Source organism: Solanum dulcamara, chromosome 6 (assembly GCF_947179165.1).
Source record: "Solanum dulcamara chromosome 6, daSolDulc1.2, whole genome shotgun sequence".
NCBI lineage: Eukaryota > Viridiplantae > Streptophyta > Magnoliopsida > Solanales > Solanaceae > Solanum > Solanum dulcamara.
This window is the reverse complement of record NC_077242.1, coordinates 9,302,913-9,322,960: the sequence shown is the minus strand read 5'-3', so window position 1 is coordinate 9,322,960 and position 20,048 is coordinate 9,302,913. Positions and strand designations below refer to the sequence as shown.

Here is a 20,048-nt window from a genome sequence, read left to right as displayed (position 1 = left end):
CTTTCATTCAATCCTACCAGAAATTGTAACAATCTCTGTTGTTTAACATGCTCAACATGAGCACTAGACTCTGCATAATCACTGGAAGGAGATGGAACCATTACATCCAACTCATCCCACAGATCTCTCATCTTAGAGTAGTAACAAGTTATCTACAAGAAAAATGACATATAACGAGAGGAAAAATGGCCGTTAAAAGTCTAAATGCGGTCGTTGTAAGTCAATAACGACCATAAAAATTTTGGTCATCATCGGTCGTTAAAAGCTCCGTTGTTAAAGATCTTTTAGCGACGACATAAATTCCGATCGTTAAATGTCCTTTTTAGCGACATGATTTTCCCTTCGCTAAATTGTCATCCCATCGTTAAAAGTCTTGTTAAATTTGTCATCAAATCATTAAAAGTCTTTACTTTTAGCGACCAAAATTCCTTACGTTAATTGTATATTACTTTCAACATCAATACTTTTAACAACTAAATTTCTAAATTTCTCTTCGCTAATGTCCATTTAAATATTTAATAATTCAATCGTAAAAGTGTTGCTAAGACCACATTTTGGTTCAATATTTTACGAAAAATTATACTACTGAATAATTATTATAATTTTATACGACACATTCAAAAATATATAAAATAATTAATATTTAAATAAAACTTCAATGTCAATACAAAGAACTAAAGAAAGATGTACGACCCAAGTTCTATTAAACTCCTAAAAGAAAAATAATTGCAGCATATATACATAAGATATCTTTTTTAAACCATCTACAACAAAATAAAAGACCTCTTGAACTTCAACTTGCTCTTTACTTTCACAAAGGATAGATTCTTTATACTTCAAATCTTGATCTGCAAAATCGAATGATCACATTAAGTTAGTTCTATGGTTCTTGTATAAAACTTCTTTTAATTTATCTTTCACTGAAGTAGAACATAAGTTGCTCTTTTTCTATTATTATACAGTCAAATGTTTGTGCCAGTTTAATTTGTCCAACGCCCTTGAAAAAACATGTCATCCTAAAATATAGACAGAGAGAAGGTGGTGTGGTTGGGTTGGGGGGGCAAAGATGATAACTTCAATAAATAAGGAGAACTATCAATTGAGAGAAGTGGTACTTATAAGGTAAGCTAGAGAAGATTCAGGAGATGATAACTCCAATAATTGAGACAGTGAACTATCAAAATAAAGAAATGGTACTTAGAAAGTACGTTAGAAAAGCATTTTACAGATTAAAATGATTGAGCTAAGTTGAAGTACAATACACATGCTAACTGTTACATAAATGATTTCAGATGGGAGGAAAAAGAAGTATAAAGGCATTATAAGTCAATCATTGTAATAAAAAGATCACTGTAATTGGAAGCAGATATCTTTAGTCACAAAGAGATCAAGAATACCTATGTCATATTCTACTACTGTACACAATAGAAAACTACATCACTACATCTTCTCTAAATGATTGGAGCTTTTGAGTTCATTGTATTCCTTATTATATTCAACTTTGTCATATGTGGTTCATGTAATCGAGAATAGCTAAACAGCTTGACATCAATAAAAAAGTAAAGAATCAATCCAATATAAATCAACGTGCTAATGTAATCATTCACGACATTATCCCTCTCTAGATTTTTTCACTACATTGAAAGAACAACAATCTAACTCCATAAATTACTAGTCCATATTTAAAGAACCATGAACTTGAATTGCAGCTTGTTGTAATTTCTAATGTCGCAACATGTTATTCTGTAGCATAACTAGTAGTCTACATAGAGACAGATATATAGAAAGTGTGCAGCGAGGGTGCTTGTCAATCACAAGGTAGCCTAGCTCGACCCAAGCAATGTCCAAAAGTCCCATAGTTATAAGCAGTATGACTTAAATGTATTCTCACAGACAAAAAGAGATAATAAGGCATACATCTATTCATTTTACTTTTTAATATCATATTTAAGCATTGAACATAGTCACTGATAAGATAAGTTGTAGTAGGTTGTTTAGAATCACGGTATCAACTTCAAAACTCATTCAAGAGGAGGTTTAAAAGAAGAATCAAAAGAGAAAAATGAAATGCATAGAACTCGGTGAGGTGAGGACCATATGAGCATAGATAAGGAATACTGAGTCATACTTGTACATCTGCAATTAAACATATCTCTAATCATATTCAATGAAAAAATAATCCTAGTTAAAATACATGTCACGATTAAGGGATGTCAACCAGAATTTGAAGTGAAATGTCATAGAAGGATAACTTACAAAATAGATGAGCAAGACCACATTTGAAGCTTGCTCTCCCTTGAAAAGGAAAGGAGATATTAACAAGTTTCTTTGAGTGTAAGCTGTCCCGTCATGAATTTTGAACTAGAAAAATCGTCATAAGACCAAGCTATATCCAATTTGAAAAGTAATAAGCAACTCTGGAAAAACATGCATCACTTTACATACTCTCATATTTGGTTTATCATCGGCCACAAATTTTACACAGGTTAGAACTGAAACGACTTATGTTATCTAAGTGCCACCTACAAAAGTCAATGTAAACATAGGACATATTTGTTGCAGTAACACTTTGCAGATGACAAGTGAACTAAGAATCGAGTAAGCAAAAAAAAATCAGTTTATCAAATACACAAACTAAGGTCTACGCCTTTACCATAGTCAAGTTTGACAAATAATTTGAAGCACGACACAAGTCAATATTTAAGATATCTCATCATCTAAACCTATAGTTTTCACAGACAAAAAATTTGACAACCATAAAATCCAGTGAGTGATAAAGTCGAATATAGTAACATCTTCACATGATGTATAGTAACATCTTCAAGTCATTTGGGTTGTTCCTTATTCTTGTAGATGTTAAAAGAGAATATCCTAATAATGTTGACAAAACAATATTGTGAAGCACACTAACAAAAATTTTCAATTCCAACTGTGAGAAGTCTGGCGGAATGTCAAATACAAGGTCACAGGACCAAAAACAAGCTCCAAGTTCTAGAAGAACATACTACAACATTTGGTTAACAAGCAAAACATTTGAAAAAAATACATAAACAACTTCAAATATTTTATATCTATTGCCAAATGGATCAGTCTCTAGTAAAAGAAGAACCTTCACATATATTAGCAACGACAACAACCACAACATACCCAGTGTAGTTCCACAAAGTAAGGTCTGGAGAGGATGGAGTATACACAAACCTTACTTCTATCTCAGAGGTGAGGTAGAGAGGTTGTTTCTGGTAGACCCTCGCCTTTAGACAAAAACAGTCTAGAAAAAAATATAATGGAAGAACAAGAGACAATAGAAAGTAACAAAAACACAGAACACTACTACAACAAAAAGAATGCTAGAGGCCTATATCATACAAATAGCCTTGCAAGGGTCATGTACCCAACTCCCCCCACCTTTAGTTTCTAAACAATGGAGAACACATGAAGTATATGAACACTGGAATAGTATTGCAGCAGTCCAGCCTAAAAACAGAACATTATATAGATACTGCACCACCAAAAGGCAATTGAATTTTCAGGATACCCTACGAAAGGTTAACACAGATAAAATGAATGCTCTAAGTTAAGAATTGGTCTTAGAAGTATCACCAGAATTTCACAACATACATCACTTCTACTCAGAGAAATGAAAACAACAGTTTAAACAAATCGAAGTCACCAATTCGTTCACTGATATTCCTCCAAAGTTTAAAGTCAGATGTCAAAGCATCAAGTTAAGATAACAGAACTATAATGATGAACTTGATATGATGGGACAATAAATAACGACAGCAACATTGTAAAAAAAAAGCATAGTAAAGACTCAAATCTTAAATAACACCACTAAACTGTATGAAAGAATTACAGAGAGTAGATAAGTGTTGGATACATCAGTTTCAAAGGAAATTTTTGCTTCGATTTGCTTCCATAGGAAGAAGCTGTTCTTAGAACTAGGTGTACTAGATTACAACATCAACCCTCCAAGTAAGACAATCTGGACTAACTGTAAGTACAGTAATTGGGAAATGAGATCCAATACAAGAGAATATCATACTAGATAATATAAGAAAAAAATCTTCACTCAACTTTACGTTAGTCTTAGGCAAATGAATTAATCTGAGCTAGCTAAGAGCACATCTACACACTACGTATGCTATCTTACACCTCAAAAACCAAAAGCAAGATCTACTAGTATATAGCTTGGCCCAGTTTTATGCCAAAACAATTTCCTGCTTGATTTACAAGTCCAAGTCATTATATATATTTATCAAATGACTTGGACTTGGAGTAAGAACCCTTAGGATACACAACATCAGTCTCCTTATAAAGTTCTGCGATGAGGAAAAATTGATCATGTAAAAATATGGGATGGGAAACTTCTGGATCACAATGGTTCCTAAAAATTTACAATAAACTAGGAGTTGGTAGATAAATCATATTCATGCAAGACAGATGGATATGGAACAGACCACTCAAGGAGCTATTTCCCAGGATTTTCAACTTTGCAACTACTCATTGTGAAGCAGAAAAAATGTATTGGTCTCCACAAGGATAAAACATACCTTTGCAAATGTGTAGTCACAGTGAAAGGGCTTGAAAGGAGCTTTGTTTTGTCATATCATATATGTTTGAATCAACTCAATTTACAAGGAAAAGAAATATAATGAGAGTCCGCAAGTGTATTCTATGTGAAGAAGGTTATGAAGATGCAAGGAAGTTGTATTCATACATTGCAAGTTTAGCGCTCAGATTTGGTACATGTTTCTGAATTTATTTGAACTAAAATGACACATGTCGAAACTCGGAAATAACTGTTGCTGAGTCGGAAAAGGGTGGGACTTCAAATAGCTACCGGACACTTTGGTGCGTTAGTAGCAACAATTATTACTCTGAAGGCGTAAAAGGGAATAGTTGTAAAATATAGACATAAGAACAAAAACGTACAGGAAGCTGAGAGGATGATAAGTTCCGTCTGTTCATTTCAACAAACTAAATTTTTATTTAATGTAACTGCAAATCCTAAGAAACCCCCAGGATCTATCATCAGCTTCATTATATTAGCAAATACAGAAAAAGCTCATTCTCATAACTTCATATTATACCTTGCAATATTTTAGAATTCAGGATAATTTAATGCTCAAAGTAAATAGAACCATCAATAATATTAATCTCCACAAGATATACACATTCAAGACAATAGACAAAGATAAGCTAAATAATTGAACAAGATTTCAGTAGCAGAGACCTCTGTAAGTTATTAGAAAGCTCTAACCTGATTTCATCCACTATCTAGGGTTCCATCACTCTTACATAACCCAAATTCCTCAGCCTCACCTACGAAACTGATATAAATTGAAAGAAACTGTACAGACAAATTTGCTCGCGTTTGAGAAATTGATTTGGAAAACGATTGCTAGGGTTTTTCTATTTCATATCTGCCAAGGTTTAGAAGGAAAAAGATATGTTGGTAAATGAAGAGGATGGTTGTGATTTGTTCGCGGATCTTCTGCCTCTGCTCTTTGTGTTTCTGCCTGTGTTTCCACCATTTTTGAACCTTGAATGAGCTATAAATGGCGACTCGATTTCAACAAGTAATTGCCCCTTTGACCTACTCTGATACCATATTAACTTTTCTATATCTAATCACAAGAATCTGAAATCAAGCTTTCATTGAACTTTGAACATTGAACTATTTTCTGGAAACTTACATTTTCATCTCTTACTCTTAGCAATGAGTAATGACCCCTAATTATAGAGTTCTACTACAGCTGAACAATGTGACTCCTAACCACTCTAACTAAATTGATACTCCTACCAGCTGTATTAGTGACAATATCATCACTGCCTTCTAACAACTTTACAACCAACTGTAATTGAATTGTAACAACTTTTACAACTAACTCCTTAGGCTTTCATAACTCAATACCTTGGATCAGGGATTCTTAAACCAACCTCATCTATTTCCCTATCATATGTATTAAGTCTATCAAAATTAGCCTTTAATTTGATTTATGTTAGTAAACTTACCAGAGACCTTAAGTGTTATATCTCTTTCTTTCCCCATCATTGTATGTTTCATGATCTTATAATGAATCAGTTATTGGTAAAGATCATGTATCTGATGATCTCTACATTTTTGATGAATGGGAATCTCGACTTGTTGCCTGCTCTAGTGTTGTGTCTCCATTTGAAGCACATTATCCATTGGGTCATCCTTCTTTACCTATGTTGAAGAAACTTTGTCCTCAGTTTCAAAATATTTCTTCATTAGATTGTGGTTCATATCAATTTGCAAAACACCATTGCATCTCATTAGGTCCAAGGATTAATAAACGAGTTGAGTCTGTTACGACGGAAGGACGCAAACCCAAAAACAGAGAAAATAAACAACACCAAATTTAACGTGGAAAAACCTTTCAAATCGAAAGTAACAACCACGGGATCTTCAAAATCTGAATTGCTCCACTATAATAATAAGAGGGTTACAAATATTCTCCTAAATGGCTACACAACAATTGTCAAGTAAGGAGAAGCAATAGCTATACCAACAAAAGTAATAGGAAGAAAATCACCCAAAATAGAGCTACTGTTCGGGACCTACAATGGGATGTTTTTGACCGCCAAATCCGATCTTCACCGTTAAATTCAAACACTAAGATGTTAGAAACACTCAGTAAAAATGTCAGCCAGATCCAACGGTTAATGAATCAGCAAACGCAATTTGAAGGTTGCTGATCGAAGAGGAAAAACTCTTGCGGAAAACACTCTTTTCTTCTCTCTTCTCTCTTGTTGAAAGCTCTCTCAAAAACCTCTCTTATGTGCCTAATGTCACGCCCCGGGAGGGTACCCTAGACGTGGCCGGCACTCGAAAATCATTTCTGGCCTTCAAGCGAACCACTTGGTCCAATCACACTTTCATTCAGTTACACTCTATTAGCGGAAGACTCAAATCATAAGAATACTATTCATAATAAAGCCAAAGGCCAACCACATCTCCATTCAACAACTAGAAAAAATAAAACTAGTCACAACGAAACAATTCAACATCATCCACACTCTAGTCTATGAAGCCTCTATCAACAATATAAGAGGTGCCAATGACAAATTCATGGCTACCACAGATCAAAATAAAGGAAAACTAACTCAAAGCTGAAAAGATAACTACGGTATCCTCCGAAAACAAGGAGGACTCACCAACTAGCTGGAAGTGAATAGATCTTCAACGATGCGCCTGTTGATGATCTCTAGTACCTGTCTCTGCATCATCAAACGATGCAGGCCAAATGGCATCAGTACATGAAATGTACGAGTATGTAAAATGGCCGAATGAAACATACATCAAGGTGGGATCAAATCAACTCAGAAGAAGGTACAACTCAATCAAAATGTTCTGAGTCTAAACAAAATATAATTTAGACAGGACCAATCACATACAATCCAACCCAATCCATCCCAATCCAACTCAGAGTACTATCAAGACCTATATAGGAGTTTCTCTTATCCGACAACCATCACTTATGAGCCAGTGATAGTACAACAAGCCGACGTTGTTTCCACATCCGTTCATACCTTGCCAGGGTACGAACGAATCAACAAATCATAAATTCATAACCAATCAAGTCCTATTATATAAGGACAGTAATTTGGAAAACATCCGACTTTAACGGTCCAATTCCTTCCTACGTTTGGCGACGTAGTTATTGGATTCGGGTTATTACTTACTCTTACCCAATTCGGTGCTCGATACTCCTATTAAGACTCAATGCTCATAAAACTCTATCCAATCAATTCAATCTAATCATATCGACCAGTCTCATATGGACCTTTGTCAATTCATCAATTCTATCCCAAATCAAGCCTCTTGACCAATCATATTATCCAATCAACCCCAATCTTATATATATATATATATACTTTTTAAAGGCATGTAAAAGACAATGGCCTAGTCTATATCTCTTTTTTTATTATTTTTAGGAAATCTCAAGAATATTGCTTACTTTACTTTCTGTCATCACCTTTGACTAGAAAGAATGTCTTTCCATAGTGTTCTTTTGCCAAACATTATTATTTAATAACTATCCAAGTTGTCCCAAACCAAACCAAACACTTCACGTGAAATTAGGAAATAAATGATAAAGTTAGCTTTTTCTATATTATTAGAATATATCAAAGTGGAAGTATTATATGAATATACTAATAGGAATATAACTTTTTCTTAAATATAATTTAATTTCATGATGCTAATGGAATTCCATTGAGGCATCAACTCACAGAAATTGGATTCATGCTAACTAAAAGGTTAATCAAATATTGTCCCCATCTTATTTCTAGCAATTTGGATCTGTGAAGGTGTTAAACTAATGAAAACATCCTAACCAATATTTTAGTATTCTTTCTATGTTCCATCATTTGGTAATTGAATTAAACTGTAACATACCAACGGATTCCAAGTTACTGCAAGTTAATTATCTATTGCTAATATAACAAAAATATGTATAACAACTCATATCAATCAACTCTTAGACATAACAAAATGTGTATAACAACTCATATCAATCAACTCTTAGACATAACAAAATATGTATAACAACTTATATCAATCAACTCTTAGACATAACAAAATATGTATAACAACTCATATCAATCAACTCATATCAAACATGAAACATTTATCAATTTCTCAACTTATCAATATCAACATAACAAAATCAAGTTAATAGATGTATGAACTCATTAGGACATAAATCTATCAAGAAAATCCAATTCTTATGAAAATTCAATCTCAAAGAAGATGTAGGGCACATGGTGAATTTAATCCATGTTTTTAGTAGCCTTACATACCTTAGTGTAGATTTTGAAGAAACCTTGATGTTAGGTCTTCAAAGGGAAACTTGAATCCTTGAGTTTGAGAGGATTTTATTGGAGATAATTTGAGAGAGAAGGGGATGAAGATTAGGGTTGTTTGGAGAGGCAAAAGACTGAAATTATGATCCAAAACGCGTCCAGTTATGTATATAGATATTAGGTAATTTTACCAAAATATCCCTACAAAATCTGGAAAAAATTCACTGCAGGTCCTCTCTGTTCGATCAAGCATAACTTTTGACTCCGAACTCGGAAAAATACAATCTTGGTGGCGTTGGAAAGAAGACTCAAAGACCTTTAATTTGATAGGTTATGGGATACCCAGTTCGTTATATTTTAGGAGATATAGTCGTTTGAAGTTGACCCTTATACTAATCATTTGGAAACTTAGCCGAAAGGAATTCTTTGGACTTGGCTTGATTATTTTTTTTTGGATCCCTTATGACCCTAAATCACATCTAATATATTTTAAATACTTATGAATCAATCATAGATCATATATACAATTTGAAGCCTTTGAGTTCGATCTTATACGTACATGAAGAATGGTCCGAATCTTAGTGGAAAAAAAAAAGTTGAGGTGTTACACCTAATGTCTCTCAAAGACACTACCAATGAGCCAATTGCATAATTCTCTCAAATCATCCTATTTATAGAGTGGTACTTTTTCCTAAAGTCAAAACCAACTCCAATTAGGATTATAATTCCAATCCTTTTCCAAATAGAATTGGAAACCAAATTAGGAGAATTATTCCAATCCTTTTCCAAATAGAATTGGAAAACACATTAGGAGAATTATTCAAATTCTTTTACAAATAGGATTAGGCCATGGGCCTTTGGCCGGAATATGGGTCATAGCCCAACAGAGTCATCTTTTGAGTTAGTTCGAACCGTGTCCTGTTGTTTCCAAAACTAGGCGTAAGTATTTTGTTACTTTTGTGAAGTATTTTGTTACTTTTGTGGATGATTTCTCTCGAATGACTTGGATTTATTTTATGAAGAGTCTCTTTGAAGTATTTACTCACTTTTGTGCCTTCCATGCTGAAGTCAAAACTTAATTAAATGTATTCTAAGGAGTGATAATGCTAAAGAATACATGTCAGAAATGCTTCAGTCTTACATGAGACAACACGGTATTCTCCATCAGTCTTCATGTGTTGATACACCCTCTCAAAATGGAGTTGTTGAGCGGAAGAATAGACATCTACTTGAGACAGCTTAGGCACTTTTGTTCTAAATGAAGGTTCCTAAACAGTTTTGGGAGATGCGATCTCTACAACTTGTTTTCTGATTAATCGCATGTCATCAATTGTGCTTGTTGGTAGTGTGCCTGACAATGTTCTTTTTCCAACAGAAAGATTGATCCTTGTATGGAACTTTAACCCGATGATGTGGCATACTTCAGTGATCCGATTTTAAATTCGATTCGTTACACCCTGTCACTTCTTCATCTCTATAAGTATCTATATTCCCTGTTTTTAATGAGAGTTTTAAAATGAATTACCATTAACTTTATGCTTTTTTCATCTATTACTCATGAACTAATCTTAAAATTTCATATGCCAACAAAAATATAACTCTTCCAACTGTATATGTCAATTTATAATAAAAATTAGGAAATTTTTCATACATAATATGAGTGCCTTATGGAGCAAATGTTGAAGGTGTGTCTGGATCTTTGCAAACTTTATCTTCTTCTTAGGTGAGGCTTCAATTCTTAAAGGACATGTAAGTGGTGTTGTTTGGGATCAACTCTACCTTTCTATTTGTTTGGTTTTAAATTTATCAACTAATTTGGCAATCGTTACAATTTACATGTTATGCAGGTCGCAGTATTATGACGGATTTCATATTTTACTTTGTTTTGTAGAATTACCTTCAAGTTTTGATCATACAAGTAACTGACAAATTGGCGAAACTTCAAGGATCTCCAAAGTGGATTTTGGGATGGAGGAATGGCTCGAAGATGGTGAAACAAAAGATAGTTGCTTAATATTTTGTCTCTACAAACAGCTTCATAATACGGCCCAAAAAACTTTAAACAGGTAGGCGATTTTTCATTTTGTTGTGAGCAATATTCTCCTCTACGCAAGTTACGTGTATATATTTGGAGTGATAATACTGAGTAAAAGATAAAATACATGTCTATACTCTTTTTTTCAATTTTAGGAAGGGAGGACCCTGCAATCATAAATATGATTTTCCTCTTGCTTCCATTTTTACTGAGTTTTTTTCTCAATCTGTTATAGATATGTCATATTTGTTATTGTCCATGTTGTAATAGTCTCTCAAACTATATTATGAATCAACATGGCAGAAAGTTATAGCGATTTGACGAGTGCTTTAACTTTCTTTGACATGTTCTGTTCAACACTTTGCTCTGAAGTAGAAAAAAAAAATTACTGCAACATTGTTTCACAGCATGCCTTCGCTGATTTAAAAAATTTGCTTAAACACAATAAAATAATTTTCCCACAAGAGAATGTGTTTGATGTGATAGCTTATCGGCTATATATTCTTCTGAGTAAAATGGGAGATCGTAACATTTTGACCATTTCATTTAAAGAATTGGATGTAATTGTTGAATCCCTGTTCTCCTTTTGTTTTGCAATAAGTTATGTTTTTGTTTTGTGATGTGTACGTGATTGATGAACTAAAATTTCCATGGTTAGTTATTTATTGGCAATATTACTCCTTATTTGTAGAAGCATGTGTTATTTATGTCGTGACATTTGATTTTGGTGATCGTTTTGAATGTTTGATTATAAACATAAAAGAAAAATGGAGAGAATTGTTTACTGTAAGTATAGAGGTATAGAGATGTTAGTAAAATAGTAACTCCCCACAATAAATAGTAAATTGTCCTAAAATCTGGACATGGCAATGACCTTCTTGCTTTTCATTTATTATTATAACTTATGTTGTTCAGATCCTCCATAAATATTCACATAATTGTCTTGGATCCTCCAAAAATATATAGTTAAGTATAATTTCTTCGTTAATTGATTAGTCTGAAGTCGTACCTATGGTTTGTTCTAGGATATCAGAAATATCTAATGTCCTGAGTGAATTGATATTAATCTGCTTCACATGATCACTTTACGCTACAGATTTTTAACCTTTTACAACAACAACAACAACAACCCAGTGAAATCCCACAACATGGGGTCTGGGGAGGGTAGAATGTACGCAGACCTTACTCCTACCAAGGTAGGACGGCTGTTTCCTGGAGACCCTCGGCTCAGTAAAAGCATAAATGCATAAAAAATGTTAGATAAGAATAGAAAATTAAAAGCTTTATGAGAAAAACAACAAACAAATAACGAATAGATAACAAATAAATACAAATAAATAAATACTAATAACAAATAACGATTAAACCTTTTAACTTTCAAAATATTCAAATCACTGAATTTTACTAATCAAGCTAATAGTGGTAGTTGTATTCTTTATCCTTATGCAGTACTGGTGGTCAAGCATATAATGTGATGAATGGTTCACTTCCAAAGTTCAGCTTCAAAGACATAAATGTTATATTTCTCTAATTAAGGTGTCGAAATACTTTCATTGGTAAATTCGCACGTTTATTTAATTGTCTTTGGTGATGCTGCTTTCCGTACCTAAATGGTTACAGATACTCGCAGGAATGTCCATTCATCATTATGAATCCAATGATGCATATATAAGGTTATGCAATCCAATCAAGTTATGTGATCTAATCATTCAGGGCAAACCCTTGAACACCAGGATTTGTATTTCTCTGAAGTGGAAAGTGAAAATCTAGCAGTTTTTTTTTTTGTGTGTGTGAAATGAGAAATATTTTATGTAGTTTGTTTTAAGAACTTTCAAAATCCACTTTATATGTAGTAGGTAAGTCCTAAGAGCAGTGTAGTTTGTATTTATTATTCGTGTGTTTGTTGGTTTAGTTGGCTTTTTCTTATCGATTATATATAGATAAGAAATGGCAATGCAAAGACAAATGGTGTCAAAACAAGTTATTGTAAATATTATGGACAAGATTGCTATTTATATACAGTAGATACTTTAAACCTTCATGAATGAAGGAAAGACTAATATGCTTATGCTTGTGGATTTGCAAGTCAAGGTTGTTGTATCTTTTTATTTATTTATTAAGATTATTTGGAGACAATTTTGATAAGTGAACAATGACAATAAAAGATAGAAATTCATATTAACTGAAATCATGATACAGGAAAGCAACTGATGAAGGAGCATCCCCATCACTTAAGTTGGGTGGACTCTTCACTTTTGATGCCGCACCCGTGTCGGATTCTTCAAAAATACATTACTTTTGGAGAATTCGACACGCATCCGCTGATACTTTTGAAGAGTCCGAGCAACATAGATCACAAGACTGCTCTATTAACATGACATGTAAATACCTCAATCAGGCAAAGCAGTTCCTCTCTCAAGGTTATTCTTGATCTCCAAGGTGTATTTTCCAAAGACACGCTTAATCTTTTTATTGAAGTGCTCGTTACGATCATTAATAGAGTCAATGTCTTTCTCTTCACGGAATTTTCTCCTCCGACTAAATGATTGGCGTTTCTCGTCCCTGTCCTTGAGCTCCTTCACCATCCTCTCTTGAGCTCCTTCACCATCCTCTCTATCTTGTCGTCTGATCCATACTGGAGACTAGAAGCTTCTCGACAAAATTCCTTCATTCTATTGTACTCATCTACATCAACAGCAACATTCTTTGTCCGGTTCTTGTATGCATCGTATAGCGTGATCTGATTAAAAACATCCCAACCAGCTGGAGCAGGTTCCTTCTCCCACTTCTTATACTTTGCTTCTGCAGAGTCTTGTGTATCTAGCATATATGCCTTGCTCGTATCTAACCCATTGGCATCCAATAACTTCCCAATTTTCTTCTTCCTCTCTTCAATCCATTTTTGCTTGGACATTCCCCTACACTCTAGTGGAGCTTCTGTGTTTTTCTTCTCTGCTACCATTGCACATTGATTAGCTTTTCTTCTCCCATATAAGACAAGAGGATTTAATATCACAAAAACTCTAGTATTTTACTATACGAAAATATGTAATAAAATATCATATTTATAATACTAACAAACCAAATTCAACTAGAAATAGAAAAAACTTTATTCCTATATGAATTAGGACAAACAAATCCCAACTACACATACCAATTAACAAATTCTAAACTAGTTAGGATTCCTACTCTATGATTTATTTCCTACGTATATTTTAAGAGTCTTTTTCTCACCTTCCTTTTCATTTATTCACATATATTTTAAGAATCTTTTTCTAATAGTTTTTTCCATATATTTTAGGAATCTTTTTTCTAATTGTTTTTTTTTATATATTTTAGGATTTCTTTTTCTAATTTTCCTACCCATATATTTTAAGATTTTTTTTAATAGTCTTTTCCCGTATACTTTACGAGTGTACATAAATTCTCCTATTCACAAATCAAAACCAAAAAACAAAAAATATAAAATTGACATGGATACAGTGACACAAATAACAGAGGAGCTACGAAACAGTCTACCCCAATATGTCGATCACCGGAAATTTTTCAATAAATTGGAGCAAAGACATCGCGAAGAGGAAAAACATGAAGCCGAACAGAAGAATCATGAATCTTACTTGTCAAAATTATCCAACTCCAAAACCGACAATATCCAATGCCTGATGAAATCAGAATCTTCTTCATCAGTCTCCCTACAAGAAGTTGTTCGCCGCCTTAGGTTTTTGAAACATCCTGTGACTTTATTCGGAGAAGATGAAGAGGCAAGGCTTGATAGGTTGAATGTTGTGTTGAAAGCTGGATTGTTTCAAGTTGATGATAGTGATATGACCGAAGGGCGAACAAATGACTTTTTGAGAGATATTTTGGAGTTGAAGAAGTCACCAATGCTGAAGAGGAAGGCGACAGATCAGGATAAAGATCGTGAAGATGAAGACTTGAAGAGGATGAAAACTAATTTTGAGGATTTGTGTGATGAGGATAAGATTTTGGTGTTTTATAAAAAGTTGTTGAATGAGTGGAATCAAGAGCTTGATAAGATGAGTAGCTAGATTTATGCAGTGTGCTGGTTATTTAAATTTAATTATTCAATTTTATATAAATTTAAATATTTATTTGTATATAATCAAAATTAAAGGATATAAATATATACCAAGTTAAAGTGCATATTATGTATTATGTCAATTCCAAAAAATCTTTATTTCCTTGCTAATGAACTTCAAGTTCAGTCAAATAGGTTGACATAAATTGAAGCAAAGTGACTAATAAATGTTCCAACTTTACTGAATCACCTACCCATGGTAAGTCAATACAATTTGATACACATACAAAAAACAACAACAACAATATATCAGTAAAATCTCATAATCTATATCTATATATAAAGTTAGATAAAAGAAAAGTATGTGGTACCTCTTTTGTTTATTTTTATTATTATTATACAAAAATGAATGTGTCAATTACTACTCTTTTATTTATTGATATTCATTAATATAAAAACTTAATTATTTTTATTTCCATTACTCTCATGACTTTTGATGATTATAACTCCTAGATTATATTAATAGTCATGTTCATGATATATACTAACCAATTTAATTAACAAATGCTTAACAAATTGAATATTCCTTTGTAAAGAATGAGTTCACGTACATCTTTGCATTAAAGCCTAAGTGACCCTCTGATTCAGCCCATGACAATAATATTTACTGATGCATTAATTTTATTTTTCTACAATAAGTTAGAGTTGTTTTCTCCCCACAAATTCGCTTCACGTAATGTATATTAATTCTTGATATTAATCACTGATAATTATAATGACAATTGATTTCTCTAATTCTTGATATATATATATATATATTCTTATTCATCCGTTGTCTTTGTGTGTTCTTTTGGCTGTGTCATAAAAGTAGTATTTAATATTTAATAATAAAAATATCTTGTATAATTTTATTTTTATTTTAAAATTTTTCATTCAATAAATTTAATGTGTGTATCATTTATTGATTCTAAGCAAGAATCTAACATGTAGGGTAATTTTATTTTGCTTACTTACAATTTTTATTTGCCGTGTATGAATTTTTATGATGTAGTGTTTTGCAACAGAAAATAGTGGACTGATAAAAGAAGATCAGAAAATAATTTCTAGGAGATTTAAGGATAAGGAGAAAGGAATCACCATCAACTGGTCATTTGATATGAATAATCTTTTTGGGAATGCTTTTTCTTTTAAGTTACTTCATCCAAATAAATTATTATAAGTTTTCTTTAAATTTTGACTTTGCTAAAACAATATTTGATGATCTCTATTTTACAGCATAGGTATCTAATATATCTCTCCTGAGAGAGTAAGAGAGAGAGAGATAGGCGGGGAAAAAAGAAGTAATGTGACACTTCACGTTAATCAAAAAACATAACTTTTTTCCTTTTATTTAATTTTTTTCATTTATGTGTTATATATTTTTTTTAAAACTCAAAAGCTGCTCATTTAACTCTCTTAGTTATCTCTTAATCATCTTAAATGTATCACACTTTGAAATTAAGATGTTAATTATCCATACATGGTAAATTAAAAAAAGAATGAGGAAGAAATAGAGACGACCATTTTCAGATTCATATTTCTAAATGTTATAACTTTTCAATTTTTCAAGTTTAGTGGTAATATTTTTATGATATAAAATTATAAATTGATCGTTCGGAAAGCCAGTCTATCTCTTAGCCATCATAAGGATTTCAGAAATATAAGGAGGAATTTTACGCAATATGGTAAAATAAACTTATATTTATATTTTGTTTGTTAATTTTAAATATATTTTTATTAGTGATTTGAATTATTTCATATAAATCTTACGTATGACTATAATTTTTTTTAAAATAGGTTGTGTCGTTATTCACATGCGATTGATTAGTTGCCTACACTTTTATTTCCACTGATTGTTCTTCTATAACTAATTAGTTTTATGCCATTTTACTTATAATGTAGTTCTTGCCGTTTTGTTATTATTTCTCTTTCCATGGTTTATATATTTGGAGATATTTGCAATGTCCTATTGGTTGAATTATTTTTCTTTAATTTGCTTCAAATCCCATATAACAATATGAATTTTTTCTTCACTGTTGTTGTCACATGTAAACTTTTGAGATAAGAGCTCATTTGCTAAATTAAATAACAAAATTTATTATTTCAGTGAGTTCGGTTATTTTATATAACTATTTCATTTATTATATATATGTGAATTTTTAATTCGTAATCGTAAGTAAATTTATGAGTATTTTTTTTATAACAAACAGTGTAACAATAAAATATATATAGTCACAAAGTCATTATTTAATACCGTATTTAGTTAAGGTGAAAATAAAGGAAAGAATAATTGTTATAATGGTCATTTTTCCTTTAAAAACCTAAAGAAGAGGAAAATAGAAAGAAACAAAAATAATAATCAGTTTCAAATTAACCAAATGTAAAATAATATCTTATTTAGTTTTATTGTAGTACTTGTGTCAAAATAATTAACAGAAACAATTATGATACCATACGCAGATGATAGAAATATATGAATTTCTCTCCTTTATCTTTCTACTTAATTTTCTTGAAATTAGAGAATGGGAAAGTCACAAAAATTAGGACAATACAATTTGTATCATGTTCTTTTTTACCATTTGAATATTTTAAAAATCACTTTGTAAATATAATAAGATATTTTATTATCGCCGAAGCCCAAATACCTGATGGGAATATATTTTTACAGAAGAATTAATTTTTAAGGCCGGTTACAATCTTTTTTTAGTTAATAATTTTATGTTTCCGCATAAGAAATCTTAAAGAATTTTTTTATATATATTATTTTGTAAGTGACCAAGACATATTAATTCCGTTGTTTCTACTGTCTATTAATTATACTTATATACACAAGTGATAAGTTTTAACACATATATGTGTTAGAGTAAGAATTATAAATGCAGCGAAAGCACAATTTTGAATCGTAAACTTACATACTAATCTGATAATATAAACTTAAACGAAAAGTAAAAAGCACAATATATCTGTTAAAGCTTTCAACAATCTTGTTTACAGCAGGCGAATCTAGTTCTTCAATCTTTTATGATTACTTGACTAATCTTTTTCTATTACCAGTGACTTGTGTGGACAAGGTTTTTCTGAAAACTTTGAATGATTTTCTGTCACAACCCGAATCCGGGTGTGATGGCACTCATCTCAACCCACCGAGATAAGTCAGCCTAAAACTCAATGGAAAGTAAATGCGGAAGTAATTGAGATAAAGCAAGGTTTAACTTAGTCAAAAACAAATAAATAATCTCAAAATCCCCAAGACTGGTTGTCACGTATACAAGCCACTAATACATTATCGAAGTACGAAAGAAAATACAGTCACAATGTCTTTGTCTCTAGAATAGGACTAAAACATATTAAAAGAGTAAGAGGTGTCCGCTAGATGGATGTAACAGCTACCTCAACACTCTAAATAATAGCCTCGAATGTGGTGGAAACACTAGGAGATCAAGCAAGTCTGGGCTCACAACCTACACAAGTGTAGAAGCAAGGGGTGAGTACCAAACAACACGGCACTCAGCAAGTGGATAACTAAAACTAAGCAAAACTCAATAAATACAAGTACTCCTATCCTCCCAACCGAACCTCCTTAACTACAACCTGCATAAAACCAGCCCAACTCTACACTTGTACAATAATAACAGTAATACAGTCCACGAATACTCATCAATAGTCTCATCAATGAATCATATCAAGTCAAGTTCTGCATATACGGAGCAATAAAGGGGTAAACACGAATTCACAAATATCAACAAAATGCGATGCAATACAATGAGATGATGCATGTCTGTCCTATCGGTACACATCCGCTGAATTACAGTCCGAACCCATGGGGGACATTTCTGTCCATGTAACCTGCCACGGAGCGTGTGGCCCGTCCCCTCAATATATATATCCCGTCACGGAGCGTGTGGCCCGACCCCTTTATTTCATAATACCTGTCACGGAGCGTGTGGCCCGACCCCTTTGTTATATATTACCTGCCACGGAGCGTGTGGCCCGACCCCTTTTGTTTCATATCATTTTCAGTCTCAACACAATATGTCAGAACCAATGCAATCAATTTATGTTCATATAATTCACGATAATAACATGACAACAACAATAATTTTTACTATCTCACATCAACATAGTCATTTCACATGTCCAAAATAAACTCACAATCACAACATATCAATCTCACCAATACATGTCATTAGATCACCATTTTATACCCCTTATCTCCATTTTTAAGACTAATCATACAGTCAATAACCCAGTTCAATTTTCATTACTCCCCAATACACATAACACGGAAATACAAGCATCTACAAGCTTAAACTGAGGTTTAGAAATTCACTTGCCTTAATTAATCAAGCAATTACTCTGGTACTTGAGCCTTCCCTTTTCGTTGGGCCTCCAAATAAGTATAATCTAATCAAATCAATAACCACAATAAGATTTCAAAACTAACAACACCCATATTATTATATGTCTAGCCTAGACCCAAAAACTACCCAAATCTATAATCAAGTTCCTAATGTTGATGTCAAATAACATGTCAACTCTCATATTTCCAAATTTTAAACCTAGGGTTAGGTTCTAATTTCCCCAATATCATAAATTTAATGGAATTCATAAAATATAATATACCTAATATTTAACTATCTATCTCAACATATCAAAATTCGGGAACTAACTCATTCTATGTCATTGAAGTCAAATCTGAAATTTTCTTTTCGATTATATTCACTCATGATAAAATAAACTCACATGTCAAATTTCAGCTAAAACGGATCGTTATTCGACCCCCAAATCAAGATTTTATATGAAAAATCCTAGGGTCATATTTTCTTATTTCAACATTGTTTCTCTACCAATATACCCTAAAAATATGTTCATAATCACATGAAAATTTAATGAAAAAGGATGAGAATAATTATCTTAACGCTTTGGAATGAAAATCCCTATTTTTCTCTTCTCCTTTATTTTTCTTTTCCCCTTTCTTTTCTTTCTTCCTCCGTATTTTTTTTTCCAATTTTTTTTTCTTTTCGTCGGCGTCGCTCGTTACATCTGATGGCATTAGGCCATCAGATTTTATATATATATATATATATATATAATTCTTTT

General features: G+C 32.4%; 1 long non-coding RNA gene and 1 pseudogene across 1 annotated transcript; both read right to left on the bottom strand.

The window, feature by feature from the left end:
• Positions 1-624: 624 nt before the first annotated feature.
• Positions 625-4,225, bottom strand: LOC129893454 (uncharacterized). The gene is made up of 2 exons (XR_008767452.1): positions 2,257-4,225; positions 625-848 (listed from the first exon to the last, which is right to left on the bottom strand). It is a non-coding gene; the product is annotated as an uncharacterized LOC129893454 (long non-coding RNA).
• An 8,798-nt stretch (positions 4,226-13,023) lies between these two features.
• Positions 13,024-14,888, bottom strand: LOC129893312 (uncharacterized; annotated as a pseudogene).
• Between the last annotated feature and the right edge of the window lie 5,160 nt (positions 14,889-20,048).